The 14,111-nt window shown below is 44.5% G+C and overlaps 1 pseudogene; it reads right to left on the bottom strand.

Annotated features, from left to right (window-relative positions):
* Window positions 1-6,228: 6,228 nt before the first annotated feature.
* LOC145410846 (5S ribosomal RNA) lies at window positions 6,229-6,347 on the bottom strand (annotated as a pseudogene).
* Between the last annotated feature and the right edge of the window lie 7,764 nt (window positions 6,348-14,111).

The raw sequence follows: 14,111 nt of genomic DNA, 5'->3' as shown, positions 1-14,111 counted from the left end.
AAGATTAAAGAACAATTATGAAAACTACAAATTAACGCAGGAGAGGCCTTTGAAAGATCAAATCCTCGAACGTCACCGCAGCGAGTGGTTTGTTTTGATTACGTGACGATCTAGGTGGGAAATTATTCAGTGAGTGAAACATTTCCGAGTACAGTAGCACAGTATTTGTAAGTTAAATATTTACAGTACTGTACTGTTCTGGTAAGTTTATGTGCAACTTAAAGTACTATTAAATAACGTTAAAGCAAGAAATAAAGTCTTATAACCAGTTTACCTGATAGGCGTCAGAATATTGCCTTTTTTATTTGTTCGTTTTTCCCACAGTACTGTACAGTATTTGTAAGTTAAATATTTACTGTTCTTGTATGTACTGTACTTGTAAGCACTTAAATAAAGTTAAATCATTAAATAAAGCCTTGTAACCAGTTAACCCGAATTATATGATTACCCATGATCGGCGTCGGAATATTGCCTTTTTTGTTTGTTCGTCAAACTCTTACTGTACTGCTTTTCTACAGTACTGTATTTGTAAATTAAATATTTACTGTTCTGGTATGTACTTGTAAGCAATTAAAGCATTAAATAAAGCCTTGTAACCAGTTAACCTGATTTATATGCTTACCCATGATCGGCGTCGGAATATTGCCTTTTTTGTTTGTTTGTTAAAGACTTGCTGTACAGCTTTTCCACACTACTGCATTTCTAAGTTAAATATGTACTGTTCTGGTATGTACTTGTAAGTTAAAGCACTCAAAAAAGATAAAGCATCAAATAAAGCCCTGGTACCAGTTAACCTGATTTATATGATTACCTATGATCGGCGTCGGAATGTTTCCTTGTGTTTACGTACAGTATTTGTGTGTTGAAGTTTTGCTGTGCAGTACTGTATTTGTGAGTTATAACATTAAATAAACCTTCTAACCACTTAAAGTGCTTTCTAGTGATTACCAGTGACAGACAACAGCAAAACAACACATTTGGGGGGTCTAGGGAGCAAAATACGGAGTAGTTTAAATATACACGATATCGCACCTAACACGGCACGGTAGGAACAAAACCCACGCGTTCGTGCGAGTTTCCTGTATATACACAAGTGAATGTAACTTTTTCCAATAAATCAAAGGTGTTTATACTCTAAAAAAAATACTTGACTGCCAAACAGTGAGGTGATCCTCTGTATAAGTGATCCTTCTAAATGGAGCCAAGGTAGTCTCGCCTCCAACGACGCATGGGGATATTTGAAGATGATTTTGAGACAAAACAGTGCGTCTTCCACCCCACGAAGTACGGTAAGTGATTTTGGATAGGGGAATCTGGGGGACACTTAACCCAGCCAGAAACCCCGGTTATATGGTTACTACCCAGCATAGTAAATGGCTTGTCACTCAGTGTAGAGATTATATGCACCTCTACATTGGGTGAGTGGATGATGGGCGTCCCCACCTACACAAAAGTCTGAAATCAATTATGATTACAGATTACCATTCCCCCATGTCTGCCTAATTAAATTTAATCTAACCTAACCTGACCTACCTTAACTGTACCTAATAATTTAACCTAACCTAACCTAACCTACTTTAACTGTACCTAATAATTTAATTTTATCTAATCTGACCTAACCTAACCTAGCCTCCAGTTGGAAAGTTAGGACATGAAAACCACCTTTGAGTACGTACAGTACTGTAAGACAAAGAATCGTAGGTATGGCTTTAGGAACGTGATGATAAAACCAGTGGGAAATTTTTCATCAGGAAAGGTAATTTACCACCCTGAAAACAGTCACAATAATACAAAAAACAAACTGGAGGAATATGAAGTGAATTGGTAAGGTCCTTCTACTGGTACAAGTGTATGTTTAACTGGACAATTAATGGCTACACCACACAAAACTTTACAGCATCTTAAAAATTATTGGAAAGAGAATGAAACATTAAAACAAACTTGATCCAAATAAGCATACAGGGTAATTCATACAAATGGGTGTGGCGATTCCACCTGCATTATAACAAACCCACAATCTCAAGTAATTTTGGTACATATGCAACACAGATAGTTAACTAATGAGTTGTGACTGCATGAAGTGATTGGAAAACGACAAAATAAACCTATTTTTGGGTAGTTAAGGAAGCGGCCAGGCCACCGGCGGCAATGTTTACCGATGGTCTCTCTGACTGCCAGCATTGTTTACCAACCATCTCTCTGACTGGATGCATCAGTGTATCCCGTGTCAAAGCCATGGCAAATTTAATGATTTAATCAAACCTAACCCAGCCAAACCTAACCTAATCCAACTTAACCTCACTTGCATTTGACAGCCAGCTTTCACATATAAAAATGCGCGTCAGGAATGTTAAATACGGTCAGCTGCTGGTAGACGGCCAAACATTAACGCTTTTCTAAAACCTCATTTGTAGCTTTTAGAGGCAGGTTTATAAAAATCCCCAGTAGCTGTGGTAATCCAGGAATAATAATCAACCTGTGAAACATTCACTAGAAAATATGGAAAGGCCGCGGGCGTTTGGTAAAGAATGAATCAGTTGTGTGTACATTTGTAATTTAGCACATGTGACATGGCTAACACAGTAACTTACTGGTGGAGTCTATCATTGAATGACGCAGTGAACACCCTCCACACGATCGTCCTGACGGGCAAATGATCAAGTACACCTCGGTGCTCGGGCCTCGGCTCACCAATAATTACAGACAGCTGACGCCACAAGACAAACAACAATCACACCACTGATGCTGACTCCGCCATCTTTCCACTTCACTTATCGCTTGTGCTGTATAGATTTACCATCACAACTTGACAAAAGTTACATACATTCCTAAGCACCAGGTTAATAGCTTTGAACGCATACTTTAAAATATTTAGATTTCAAGTGCTCTTAAGTACGTGACCTCTTGAACAAGATTATTGTTCAGAAAGACGGCGGCCATATTGCTTCATAATTGGAATGCTGCCCTTTAGTTAGCAAGTATCAATGATGTGTCTGTGCCACACGTGTGATTTTGGCGGTCATATTGAAACACCGACACTCTAATTCTAATTCAAATACTTTATTTCCACTAAGCAGTGATTATTAATAAAGAGACACTTTTTGCTTATAATACAAAAACATATATGGATTATGATTTTTTTTCTGCCTAGTTCATCGAATTATATTGGGTACATTTAGCCAATGAGTATAAATCAACGCCATAGGTCTTGCCCTTTATGGCACTATCCATGTTATGAAACCGAATGTCCAGATTGATAAAGGCCGGAAGAAACATGGAAATATCTACAAGAGAATGTGAACAGAAGAGAAGAGGACATGGAGAGAAAGACTGAAGATAAATGGGCCCATTTTAGAGGCCTCATTCATGCAGGGATACTGTGGAAGAATCTTCCCGCCTCACCCCATGGAGCAGTACTCTTATAGAATTAGTTAAATATCCGCGCGGCAAGGTGAGCCAGATACCACCACCCCAGGAGGAGAGTACGGGGGGGGGGCGATAACAACCCCACTAGGGGGTGACAGGGAGGCTGGTTTGCCTGTCGCATCTACCAGTCAAGAGCGTCATATGTCCCTCGCGCCCCGATGCCCTATTTCTCCGCAGCCAGACCACCCGGCAGCGTGCAGGAAAACGACACTACACTCAAGCAGAGGGAACTCTCACCAGAATCGGGGTGGGACTTGCATAGACAAGCTCCCAAGCAGACCCTCGAACACCGAGTCCCCTGGACCGGTCTCCTTTTTGACAGAGGACTCAAGAGGAGCCTCAAGGGTTGCTATCCCCCAGAAGGAGCAGCAGACGTGCCAGAGGCCGCCTCCTCTGCGCCCGACCCCAGCCCCGGGCCTCCCCAGGTCCTCTCCCAGAACCCCAATAACGAAGAAAGGCCGGCGCCGAGCTGTGCGCCTGTTGGCCCTCTTTGGCCCCAGCTCCGACAGCCCGGCCTCCTGTCAGGCCATAACGACTAGGGAGCCGCCCTACACACCACCGGCCCACTCTTCTCTGACTCGTGGCAACCCAATGGTCCACCTGCATCTATACTACTCACCGGGCAGCCCCCCTCCCACGCCAGGCTGCCACTTGGAACTCCCGTCATAGCGGGCCCTGTCCTCCTCTCTGTCAGAAACTGAGTAATAGATCCTCCCTTTACATTCCCCCAGTGTGACCAGCCCCGCCCCACAGTGAACCCTGCCTGTGATCCCCCGCAAATAACGTGTGATCTTTCCCCAGTATGCTCACCCCCTGTGCATTCTAGTGTACCCTATTACTCAAAGTGCTATTACAGGGAGTACTCAGCATACCTGCACGAGTCGGATCCTCCCCCCAACTGTGACCAATATTCCCCCAGTGTCACCTCCCCCACAGGACAACAGACGTCAGTGTAACCGCACCCGTGGACTCGCACTAATTCCCCCCCCCCTCCCTCCACTCCCACGAGAGTACACCCACCCCAGCCTCATCAAATCCCCCTCGGGTGACTGCCAGTGTGAGACCATATACATATATACTCTCTTGTATGTGACGCGGCATAGACTAAGTTAGCTAGGGCTTCGTCAATATGATGCGAATATATTATATTAGCTAGGCTTTCGTCTCTGTGACGCGGACACCTAGGCTTAAGGTTGAGTGTATATCTATATTATCATCTCAGTTTTGCCGGAGACACTAAGCCCTGTTGTATATGTATGTGTCACATGTCATGTGCCTGAATATTTCTGTGGGATACTTGTTGTGATACTGGATGGGCATATTGTAAAATCAGTCAGGTGCGATCCCATATTAGACGAGCTGAACTAGGAATTGAGAGTGATCCTTGTAACTGCTATTGTATCCACCCAGCTTTGATCATGGAATAGTGTATGTGTGTATTTTTAGTAAATATATAAGTGTACTCTTGGACCCAAGGTGTTTGTGTTTCTTCCTTCCTGGCTGACCCTGACCCGGTCTGGAACAAAGAACCCCACATTGCACCATACCTAGGACCGAGAAGTCGGAACCTAGAATACGCTGTATAACATTTTGCAACAAGATATATTTCTTACTTGTGAAGGTGGAGAGAGTTCATTGAGGCCCTATGCATCCCGTGGGGTGCCACAGGAAATGATTGATTGATTGATTGATTGAAATGTGATACCATCTCTCTCTGATGAATTCCCGCATCCTTTGCATCCAGAAGCAGCACAGCTGATCATGGCACTCTATATTACGGAATCATCAGCTGTTTTTAACCCCTTAACCGCGGGGCGTCTCTTTCGTGATGCTCGGGTGCAATGGATCATACCGCGGGGCGTCACTTTCGTGATTCTGTGTTATTTTGAATTATCCCGGGCTTACAAGTGGTGGCTTGTATCATCTATCATTACTGCCAATGTCCAACGCTAGTCAGCACTCCAAATCTCATCTGTACTCCCATCCATTGTTGACAATTTAGCCATTTTTCCCCGTTCCTGACTCCCCTCCCTACCTCCCCTCCATTACCCTGTCCTCTCACCTCCCCGGCCGCGCTGCGCTAAAGCAAATTTCCCCTGGAATTATCCACTGATTTCATCCATTGAAATAAGCCCTATGCCTTATTCTTATACAAAATAATATATACCAAAAAGAAGTAAGGTAAGTGATAGTGCTATACACCTTGATTTGGCTAATTATCACCTGACAACACCTCACGTGCACTCGTTCACTAATTTCCCACGGAAATTTCCCCTTTGAAATATGCCGTATAATCTATTCTCGTAAAAAAAATTTATATAAGAAAGGAAGGGAGAAGCCAAAGTGACATTTACATTCACCTGGAACTACCTACTTTTTTCTGTATTTTCGAGATTTCCTACTAATCATTTTTTAGCATGTACTGCTACTGTCCACCAATAGTCCGCACTCCTAATCTCATCTGTACTCCCATCCATTGTTGACAATTTAGCCATTTTCCCCCGTTCTTGACTCCCCTCCCTACCTCCCCTCCAGTACCCTCTCACCCCTCCCTACCTCACCTCCTTTACCCTTTCCTATTGCCTGCCCTGCCGCACTGCACTAAGCAAATCTCCCCCGGATTTTTCCACAGATTTCATCCATTGAAATAAGCCCTATGCCCTATACTTATACAAATTAATATATCCCATCCATCCATTGCCAGATGCCATGTATCCCAAACGGGGTGGCCAAGGGCTTAGAGTTAGTTGTTTTACAGGGAGGGGCACTAATCCTCCACCAACCCCACTTGACACGTAGGGATGCCAACAGCATCTGGTGTTCCCAGGCGGTCACCCATCCAATTACTAACCAGACCCAACGTTGCTTAACTTCGCTGATCGGACGGGAAGCGGTGTACTCAACGTGGTATACCAAAAAAAATAAGGTAAGTGATAGTGGTATACACCAGGAATTGGCTAATCATCACCTGACAACACCTCACATGCATTCATTCGCTAAATTCCCACGGTAATTTCCCCTTTGAATTATGCCTTGTAATCTATTTCTGTAATAAAAATATATATCAGAAAGGAAGGGAGAAGCCTAAGTGACATTTACATTCACCTGGAACTACCCTATTTCTTTATGTATTGCCGAGATTTTCTACCAATAATTTCTTAGCATGTAAGTTAGCAGCTGTCAGCCCCATTGTCACTGTTAACCCTTGCCTTCTCAGATAAACTGCGCCATTTAGTTCCTTCTCCTCCTCTGTGGTCAAAGCATGTCGCACTCAAGCCCCGCCATTTCTGCCGCTTCTGCGCCCATTGCAAAGGGCCCCGTGACCTCTACACCCAGAAAAACTCGTGGGGGAAGCAGGAAAGGACTAAGTGACTCTGCAGTGGAACGTGAACTTTTTTTTTTTTTTATGTGAGAAAGAAGGAACCAATGGCAATGAGCCCGCAATACTGTTCCCTCCAAGAGAAAAACAAAATACAAGAGAGAGCCAAATTCAAGATACATTCATTTCGAGATGCCTGGACACACTGCGTTTGAAAGACTGGAGATCATAGGAAGCAGGAAATACAGACAGAGGGAGACAGTTCCAGAGTTGACCTGTTGCGTAAATGAAAGACTGGGAGTAACGGTTGACTCTTGCATTAGAAAGTTGGACAGAAAAGGGGTGAGAGTTTGCTGCTAGATGGGTGCTACGCGCCCGTCGTAGAAGTGGAGGAATGCATGCGGACAGTTCAGAGGAACAGTGACCATTGAAGTGGCGACAGAAAAGAGATAAAGATGCAACACTGCGGCGAAGAGACAGAGGTTGAAGGGAGTCAGTAAGAGGGGGAGAGTTAATGAGATGAAAAGCCTTTGACTCCACCCTATTGAGAAGAGCTGTATGTGGGGAGCCCCCCCATACATGAGAGTTGTACTCCACACAGGGGCGGATAAAACCCCTGTATAGAGTCAACAATTGTGCAGGGGTAAAGAAGGAACGGAGTCGGCTTAGCACACCCAATCGTTTGGAAGCAGATTTTACAAGAGATGTAATATGATCTTTCCAAGACAAGTCGCGAGCAAATGAAACCCCAAGCATGTTCAACGATGATGCAGGATTAAGTTGAGTATTATTAAACATAAGTGGGTATACATGTGGAAGATTGTGTCGGGTTGATAGGTGCAAAAACTGAGTCTTTGATGCATTAAAAGCAACCAGATTATTTTTACCCCAGTCAGAGATACGAGCCAAGTCAGACATTAGGTGTGCCATAGCCTCATCCCTTGCCTGTAGAAGTAACTGCTGAGATGGACGTTGTGGGAATCGAATGGAAAGGTGAAGGGTGGAGTCATCAGCGTATGAATGGATAGGGTTAGATGTACAGCTTAGAAGGTCATTGATGAATAAAAGGAAGAGAGTTGGTGATAGGACAGAGCCCTGAGGAACACCACTGTTAATAGATCTAGGAGAAGAACGATAGCCGTCTACAACAGCGGCTATAGAACGACCAGAAAGGAAGCTAGAGATGAAGGCACAGATAGAAGGATAGAAACCGTAAGAGGGCAGTTTGGAAATTAAAGATTTGTGCCAGACTCGATCGAAAGCCTTTGAGATGTCAAGTGCAATGGCAAAGCTTTCGCCAAAGTCCCGAAAGGAGGATGACCAGGAGTCTGAAAGGTAGGTGAGAAGATCCCCTGTGGAGCGTCTCTGACGGAACCCATACTGACGATCAGAAAGAAGGTTGTGATAGGAAAGATGCTTTAAAATTTTTCTATTAAGAATTGACTCGAAAACTTTTGAGATACAGGATGTTAAAGCAATTGGACGATAGTTAGAGGGTTGGGAATGGTCACCCTTCTTTGGGACTGGCTGAATGAGAGCAAACTTCCAGCAAGAAGGAAAGGTACAAGTTGACAGACAAAAGCGAAAGAGTTTGCCTAGGCAGGGAGTAAGCACAGAAGCACAGTTCTTGAGAACAACAGGACGGACTCCATCAGGCCCATATGCCTTATTAGTACTGAGGCCAGCAATGGCAGAAAATACATCAGCTGAAGAAATTTTAATGTTAGCCATGAGGAAGTCAGAGGGGGGAAGTGAGGGAGGAACAGCACCGGAATCGTCTAAGGTGGACTTGGAGGAGAAAGTCTGAGCGAAGAGATCTGCTTTATCAGTAAAAGCAATAGCTACAGAGCCATCAGAGTAGAAAAGAGGAGGGAAGGATGATGAGGTAAAGTTGTTAGAAAGGTTTTTTGGCAAGGTGCCAGAAGGAGCGGGAAGAGTTCGAGTTAGAGAGTTGAGAGCATTTTGTAGATGAAATTATTTTTAGCAGAGCGAAGAACAGACTTAGCACGATTCCGGGCAGAAATGTATAAAAGATGTGATTCAGGGGTGGGTTGGCTCCGGTACCTTTTATAGGCCCTCTCCTTGTTGCGGACAGCATTAGAACAAGCGTGATTAAACCAAGGCTTTCGTGGATTAGTCAAAGGATATGAGAAAGGAATGTATGCTTCCATGCCCGAGAGAATAACCTCTGTAATGTGCAAGGCACACTCAGATGGCTCCCGGCCATGGAAGCAAAAATCATTCCAGGGAAAATCAAAGAAGTACTGCCTGAGGGCCTCCCAATCCGCAGCTCCAAAGTGCCAGAGACGACGTTTTTTTGGAGGGTCCACAGGCTGTACCGGAGTGATAGGACAGGTTAAGGTGATAAGGTTGTGATCGGAGGAGCCCAACAGAGAGAAAAGATTAACAGTGTAAGCAGAAGGATTAGTTGTAAGGAAGAGATTAAGTATGTTGGAGCTCTCTCCAAGGCGGTCAGGGATACTAGCCGAATTATCAATGATAATGATGGATAGTGGCTATGACCCATCGGGGGATTCGTGTGATGAGCCGGGTGAGGAAATCGTGCCAGAAACTACTAGTACGAGTGCTTCAGTGTCCCAAGTTATCCCTAGGTCCAAGGGAAAGGAGCCATTAGTGGAGCAAGGGAAGGAATTTGGGAAGGGAATGAAAAGGCGGCGGGTTTGCCCCGGAACAATGGCCCTGCGTGACCCAGCCCGCCATGAGTCCCGAGGTGATTCACCTCCCTGTTCCCTAAGCCCCACTTCACTCATTTTTTCCTCTTCTGCTGAATTTTCTCCGGAGTCTTCATCGTCGGAGTCACCACCAGCATCAACAGTGAAGGCAGGCCGTAGAGGAAGAGGTAAATCCCTGACCCGTAAAAGTAGAGTTGCCAGTAGAGTAAGGGCTGCTAGTGCTGTATGGCAACCCAGGGTCAGTGCGAGTGACCTTGAACCAGATAAATCTGCCTCACAGCCACCCTCCACCCTCACCCACCCTACACTGCCACGACAGGGAATCCTGGACGCCTTCGCGTGAACGGAAGGGTCCGATTTTGTCCCTGAACATCTCCATTTTGACGAGAGTTCCTCTGGAAAACAGCCTGCCTTCACTCTTGACGAGGATGCTGAGTGTGTGGACTTCCTTTTGGCCTTCCTCGATGACGAAGTCATGCAGCACATATGTGATGAGACCAACAGGTATGAATCACAACGTGCTGCAAGTGGTACAGGTGCAGCCAAGATGCAACAGTGGTCCATACTGGGAGTTCAGGAGCTGTATGTGTTCTTCGCCCTCATGCTTCTCATGCCACACTCAAAGAAACATAAGTTGGAAGAATACTGGTCCATGGACCCCTTACTACCCTCATCCACCTTCAATAAGTACATGGCCAGAGATCGCTTCGGGAACATCATGGGAAACCTACACTTTGCCGACAGCGATGTACTTTCCCAAACCGACCCACTCTGGAAGATCCGGGAGATTCTGAGCAGAATGAAGGATAAGTTTATGACATTCTTCCACCCTTTCAGAAGGTTGTCATTGACGAATCCTTGGTTTTGTTCAGAGGACGTCTTAGGTTTGTGCAGTACATTCCAAGCAAACGCCATCGCTTTGGAATTAAGTTCTTTGTACTGTGCGACTGTAAGACGGGGTACATCCTTGACTTCGTCATTTATTCAGCCAGCACTGTCGATCTTGATAAAACACCCCCCCCTTGGCTTCTCAGTCTGTGTAGTGAAAGTGCTCCTTGAAAGGTATTTTGGTGGGAATCATGTGCTGTATACAGACAACTATTATACAGCACCGAAACTTGCCAAATACCTTTCAGAGCACGGCATTGGCTCCTGCGGCACTGTCAAGAGTAATCGTGCCCACTTCCCTAAATTCCCAGAGGCAGGAACCTTGCAGCGAGGAGACGTGCACCTACGCAAGTCTGAGAAGATGCTAGCAATACGGTGGCATGATAAGAGGGTCGTGCACATACACACCAACGTACACAAGGGGGAAATGACAGACAGTGGGATGGTCGACCGTAGGACAGGCGAACCTGTGAGGAAACCTGATGCTGTCTTAGACTACAATATCAACATGCGGCTGGTGGACAAGTCCAGCATGATGATTGGAGAGATCGACTGCCTCAGGAAGAATACTAGGTGGTACAGGAAAGTTTTTCTGCATCTCATAGACATGACGATGCTGATCGCCTTCATCCTGTACAAGATGAAGGTCAAGCCACCCAAGTCCTTCTCCCTGAGGTTGTTCGCCAGGACTTGTGTTCAGCAGCTGCTTGAAAGATATAGTAGGGTGACAGCAGCAACTCCAAGGCACCATGCAGTAACGCTTCTCGACAGACTTGAGCAGAGGGCGTACATGGATCGGCACAGACTGGTGCAAATGCCTGCCACAACCAAGAGGAAGGCTGCGATCCGCAGGTGCCAGGTGTGTGCACATACCACCCGACGCACACCTGAGCACAAACGCACCTCTTGGCAGTGCGCTGAGTGCCAGGTTCCCCTCTGTGTTACCTGCTTCTTTGATTACCACAGCCAGAAGCAGTTCTAAAAGTGCAAGTGGGAAAGGAAAATAATGTGTAAATAATGTGTAAATAGCAAGTGAAAGCAATGGATGTACAGTAGCCTACATATGATTGAACAGTGTAATACAGTTTTATGTTACTGCAAGTGACAGTGAATAACACAGTGTAAGTAAAATAGATGTAAATATTGAAAATACAATAGAAAATGTAAATAGAAATGTAAGTAATTAGTAATATAAGAGTATGAGTACAAATACTTGAGGTTATAACAGTGAAAGTGAATCCGTGGCTCTCTACGTATTTTACTGAATGAAAAATTGAATGACTTCAGTGACAATAAACTAATACTACTAAAGGAAACTTGTGGATAAAGACTGCAGATATATATAAGTGTTATATAGTAACAGAAATATAAAGTGTGAGGGGTTTTATGAATAATAAATGACAGAATACCAACAGCAAACTATACTCCTTTCGCAGCAAGAAGTCCGTTCAGGGTGTGGCAGAAGTTGGAATTTCCCCAAGTGCGATGTTGCCAATTTGACCACCAATTATCGGATTATCACTCTGTCTCCCTACCTACCCCCATCCCACCTGTTTCTCTCTCTCTCTCTCTCTCTCTCTCTCTCTCTCTCTCTAGATATATATATATATATATATATATATATATATATATATATATATATATCTAACTTACCCAGTGTTCCTAAACTAACCTAGGCCATCTACACATGGTGGCAATGTGCAACTGCGGCGTCCTCCCAGGAGCCAAACCTGCCTATATTTCCCTGGTGTGACCCTGTTGAGGCGGTGTGTACCACTAGGGAGCGCCGGATCCCTACACGGTGTATGAACTGTACACCAATATCCATAGAATACAAGGATGTATCATGTCTCCATAGTTGTTCAATCTGTACATGGATGGGGTAATAAAAGAGGTACAGGGTAAGGTGGTGGATGTTGGAGTGGCCCTGGTGAGAGAGGATAGTGTTTGGAAACTCCCTGTACTGTTGTTTGCAGATGATACTGTGTTGTTGAGTGAAGACGAAGGGGAGCTGCAAGGCTTGGTGGATGAGTTTGGGAGAGTGTGTAAGAAACGGAATCTAAAGGTGAATGTAGGGAAGAGTAAAGTGATGGTCTTTGAGAGAGGTGAAGTCAGTGAATGTACAGCGAGGTTGGATGGTGAGGAATTGGAAAATGTGAGTACATTTAAGTACTTGGGTAGTGTGATGAGTAAGGATGGAGGTTTGAAGGGTGAAGTGCTTGAAAGGGTACAGCAGGGAAGAAAGGTTGCTGGTTCTTTGAAAGCAGTGATAAGAAACAGGGAAGTGAGCATGGAAGTGAAAAAGTTACTACATGACAGTATTGTGATACCAACTCTAACGTACGGAAGTGAAGCTTGGACGTTGTTGGAAGGACACAAGTCAAGAGTGAGAGCAGTGGAAATGAGTTATTTAAGAGGAGCCTGTGGAGTCACATGGAGAGACAGGCTGACGAATGAGGATATAAAGGAGCGTTGTGGTGTTGATGTGGATGTGATAGGAGGCGTTATGAGGAACACACTGAGGTGGTTTGGCCATGTGGAGAGGATGGAGGGTGAAAGACTGACGAAGAGAGTGTATGTGAGTGAGGTGGAGGGGGGAAGAGGGAGGGGGAGGCCGAGGATGAGATGGAGGGATGGGGTGGAGAGGCATATGAGAGAGGGGGATGTGAGTTGGGAGCAGGGCAGTGAAATGGCGGGGGACAGGGTGACTTGGAGGAGATTTGTTTGTGGCCAACCCAAACGGGATTGAGGCGTCTGGCAATAGATAAATAAATAGACAATGTCTACTCACGGGCCGGCCGGGAGCAAAAGAAAACGAGCCAGTTCCTGGGTGGTGACGTGACACTGTCCTCTCGTCTGCCGCGTCCCAGTTCATACCTTATTACATTGTTACACACTAAAATGTCTTATTCTTTCCTCCATATCTTAACATGTACTTCCACATCTTGTCAGAAATGATGCTAATAAATAATATACCAATCTCTAGCCAAACAATTTATTGGTTTTAGTCATAGCATGCTCATATTTATAAGCTTGGAAACAGTATTTAAGCATATTGATTAGAAAATTGTCTCATATACTTACAGTTCATTGAATATGAATCTCTCTCTCTCTCTCTCTCTCTCTCTCTCAAGCAATCAGTCAGAATATTATACATCTTTTTATCAATTATCAGTTTACTTATTTTGTGAACATCTTTCCTGGATGAAATGATTTTTTTTTATTTAGTACTTGCATTCTAAAACACCTACGACAGCGAACAAAATAACTACTTACTTCATTAGGCAGAGAAACAAATTCAGCAGTTTGGCTGGCTAGATTGTGGCCAGTGGCTAGTCCAGGTTGCAGGCCTTTAGCTCCATGATGACAAATAAATAACTTTTCCATTGTTTGTAATTTTTTTAGGAGTTCAGAGCTTGGTTTCATCAGTTTTTCATTTCCCCTGCTAATTGCAGCAATGCAGGTGTGTTCTTTGTTTGATGCCTTTGAACTGATGTACTCATACTGAGGACATTTATGAGCTAAGAAGCCACCATAATACGCTAGGCATCCATCTCCTGTTGCTGTTAAACATCGGGTTAGGTCACGTCTCGGAAAAAATAGTTCACATGTGAGGTCAAAATACAACGTGGAGAAAAAAAATGATGTAAACATGTCAGCCAGATCATTTTCTAGCCCCGGTGATAGCATGCTCCACTGTCTGAGGATGGCGACGGGAACGTCCAGCGTAAACTGACCCTGTCTGCATTGATGTTCTGCTTGTCAGACAAAAGAGATGAACCAGA

This window comes from Coenobita brevimanus, chromosome 86, assembly GCF_032717465.1.
Source record: "Coenobita brevimanus isolate Jiangsu-jjx chromosome 86, ASM3271746v2, whole genome shotgun sequence".
Taxonomy (NCBI): Eukaryota; Metazoa; Arthropoda; class Malacostraca; order Decapoda; family Coenobitidae; genus Coenobita; species Coenobita brevimanus.
The sequence above is the reverse complement of the archived record's forward strand: the minus strand, read 5'-3'. Positions and strand labels throughout refer to the sequence as shown.